This window comes from Aotus nancymaae, unplaced genomic scaffold (assembly GCF_030222135.1).
Source record: "Aotus nancymaae isolate 86718 unplaced genomic scaffold, 86718_ANA_hifiasm-v0.15.2.pri h1tg000008l, whole genome shotgun sequence".
Lineage (NCBI taxonomy): Eukaryota > Metazoa > Chordata > Mammalia > Primates > Aotidae > Aotus > Aotus nancymaae.
The window spans coordinates 57,009,757-57,013,362 of record NW_026988419.1 but is presented as its reverse complement, the minus strand read 5'-3'; the positions used below and the strand labels follow the sequence as shown (position 1 = coordinate 57,013,362).

The following is a 3,606-nucleotide window of genomic DNA, read 5'->3' as shown; positions in this document are numbered from 1 at the left end:
CAGGCATCCAAGTCTCATATGAGAAGTCACTGGTGGTGACTGCACAGAATAGAAGGGTGGATTCAGACTCACTTGGATTTGATCTCAACAACAACTTTGAATTTACCAGCATTTTGCAGGAGCTTGAAAGTGAGAACTTTGTAAAAATCTCTATCTCAGGCCGGGCATGGTGGCTCACGCCTTTAATTCCAGCACTTTGGGAGGCCGAGGCGGTCGGATCACCTGAGGTCAGGAGTTTGAGACCAGCATGGCCAACAAGGTGAAACCCTGTCTCATCCAAAAATACAAAAATTAGCTGGGCATGGTGGCAGGCACCTGTAATCCCAGTTGCTCTGGAGGCTGAGGCAGGAGAATCGCTTGAACCCAGGAGGTGGAAGTTGCAGTGAGCCGAGATCTTGTCACTGCACTCCAGCCTGGGTGAAAAGAGTGAAACTCCATCTCTAAATAAATATAAATAAAAATCTCTATCTCAGTACAGGAAGTACCTCTGACTTCATTTATTCATTCAGAGCATAGCATGGTGGCTGAGAACATGAACTCTGGAGACCACTCCTGGCTCTGCCATTACTTACCATGTGACCCTGGGCAAATTACTTCATCTGGCATGCCTCAGTTTTGATTGGTTTTGAAAGACAGGGATAACAATTTTTTTTTTTTGGTACCAAATTTCTTTATTTGAAAGAATGGTACAAAGAACTTAAGTGGATGTTTTGGTACAACTTACAGAAAAGGTAAAGGAAACCCCAACATATATGCACTGCCTTGGTGACCAGGGAAGTCACCCCGTGGCTATGGAGAAATTAGCCTAAGGCTTAGCTTTCATTATCACTGTCTCCTAGGGTGTGCTTGGCAAGGAGATATTCTGCCAAGCCAGAATGGGGTGCTCCCATCTTGTGCAAGTTGGTCACGTGGTCACCCAATTCTTTGATGGATTTCACCTGCTCATACAGGTAATGTCTCAATGAAGTCACACAAATGGGGGTCATTTTTGTCAGGGGCCAGTTTGTGCAGCTCCAGTAGTGACTGATTTGCATTTTTTCCCAAATGTAATGCACACTCCGTCGCATTCAGCCCGCTCTCCCAGTCATCATGGTCTGGTTTCTTGATATCCTGAAGGAAGATGCGGCCACCTCGTTGGTTCTGCAGCTTCATCAGTTTCTGGGCATGTTCCCTCTCCTTATGAGACTGGTGAAGAAAGTACTTGGCAAAGTTCTTCAAAGCCACATCATCGCGGTCAAAGTAGTAAGACATGGACAGGTAAAGGTAGGAGGCGCAGAGCTCCAGGTTGAGCTGGCGGTTGATGGCGGCCTCTGAGTCCTGGTGGCAGTTCTGGCGCAAGGGCGAGGGGGGACGCGGTCGTCAAGGCGGAGGCGGTGGCTGCGCGGCGCTGGAGCGGCGGCGGGGGGCTTGGGGCGGTCGGAGGGCGCGGTGTGGAGGTGACCGAGGGCTGGCTGTGGGCGGCCGGCCGGGGTGGGGGAACGAGCGCCGGGTTCCGTCCAAGCACTGTTGAAGCAGGAACCGCGGGGACTCTCGGCGAAGAACGTCTCAGTGGTTTTTACTTCATAGGGTTGTTGTGAGGATTAAGCAAGTTAATATTCTGAAGCACTTAGAATGGTTGTTGGTACACAGTAAGCATTATATAAGTATTCGTTAAATAAATATAGTTATTTAGCAAATACCTGAGTACCCAACATGGGCAAGGACTATGCTAGATTCTGGGAGTACATCTCAGAAAAGATGATCTTTGTTTGTTTGTTTTTCATTTTTTGAGACAGGGTCTTTCTCTGTCATCAAGGTTGGAGTGCAGTGGTGTGACCATGGCTCACTGCAGCCTGAGCCTCCTGGGTTCAAGCAGTCCTCCTGCTTTGGCCTCCATTAAGTGGTGGGATTACAGGCATGAGCCACCGTCCCTTGCCAGAAAAGAGACTCTTTTACTATGTCTCTCGTCCTGCCCTGCCTAGGTTCCAGGGTCTTAGTCCTTGCTTCATTGCTTGTGCCCAAGCTCCATCTATTGCTGTATCTGTGTCTTTTTTTTTCCTTCTGTGTTTGTGTGCCTTTTGATTCTCTGACGAATATCCTCATTACTGAAAGATTGGGACCTGGAGAAATGCGTTGATGTTTGAGGCTCCATTCCAGGCTGCTAGATCCTCCTAAGGCTACAAGCAAACCTGGATATCTGCTCCTGCAGGCTCCTGGCTCCTCTCAGGTTCCACCTGGTGGTTTCGCTCACCCCTTCCCCTTTATTGCTGGGTGGCTGCCAGAACACCTCAGCAGGTCTCTTCAAAGACCTTGTCTTTGCTAGTCTTTTCCATTATGGTAAATGGCTCTCTCCAGAGGTTCAAGTCAGAATCCTAGGAGTTATCCTAAGTTCCTCTTTTCTCCTCCCACCAAATTGAATCCATCAGCAAGTCCTGTTAATTCTACCTTTAAAACATCTCTTGAATCTCACAGGCTCTGTTGATCCTTGCTGTCATCACCCAAGTCCAGCTTCCCGCCATCTTTAACTTCTGGACTAGTCTGCCTGCTTTTACTTTTGCCCACTGCATTCTATTTGCCACATAGCAACCAGAGGGGGTCTTTAAAATATGCAAATTAGATTACATTTGAACTCTGCTCAAACCCTTCAATGACCTCCTATTGCACTTAGAATTAGTGCTAATAAACCAATGATTTAATTTATAAGAGCAAGTTTTAAAATCAGTGTTTCCTAACCCTTGGGTCAATCCCAGAGCCTTTTTGCTATGAAATTTTCGAAATTAAAGAGCACAATTGCAACACTTAATTGTTTAATTTTCTTCTGTGTTATTAGATGTTTTGCTGCTAAAATTAGTTGGCGTGGGGTGGGGGAGGACCGGGACGTAACGGCCAGCAGCTGCAGCTCGTGGAAGCTGGTTCTCTCGTCTTCAAGAAGGCACATTGCTCCCTAACCTGCTGAGCCTTCTGTGTTGGGGGGAAAGTTTGCATTCTTTCTTCCTCAGGATTATGGCCTTGATAAGGTGTCTTCTAGTTCTCATCAGGACCAGCCTTGGGTCAAAAACACAGGATGTGGGTGAGCATGCAGTGAGGCACTGGGCAGTCGGGACTGAGTCACCAGACAGTCCCTGAGCCATAGATGGCTGCTGCTGGGGAGGAAGCAGATGGAGGTTCAATGAAGGTGAATGTGCCAGGCTAGAGTCAAGTGCCTTCGTCAAGAGCGGGGAGTGAAGGACTGCAGTAGAAACCACAGGAACAGACGTGGAGAAGGTAAGGCCATTGCAACCTGAGAGGAGAACAGTGGAGGTTTTCAACACCTGGCAGGACTCACTGGAACTTCTTCCCCAACTCAGAGATTGGCTTCTTTTTACCGACTCAGTTTCCTTTCCTGATAAGCCCAGTCTCCATGAAGACTGTCAGAATTTAATGCTTTCTTTAAACCAGTGGGTCTCAGTCTCATTAGATCATGTGGGAAGCTTTGTTTAAAAAAAAAAAAAAAAGATTCCTGGGTTCTACTCACCTGGGTCAACAGAATCAGAATCCCTAGGGAGGTTGAGGTGGCATAGGGTTGGTGGGGTTGGGCCCAGGCATATGTTATTTTTTTTAGAGGTTCACCATGTGATTCTGATGTCC

At 47.5% G+C, this 3,606-nt stretch overlaps 1 pseudogene; it reads right to left on the bottom strand.

Moving 5' to 3' along the window:
- Positions 1-812: 812 nt before the first annotated feature.
- On the bottom strand, positions 813-2,917 carry LOC105730587 (ferritin heavy chain-like; annotated as a pseudogene).
- Positions 2,918-3,606: the final 689 nt, after the last annotated feature.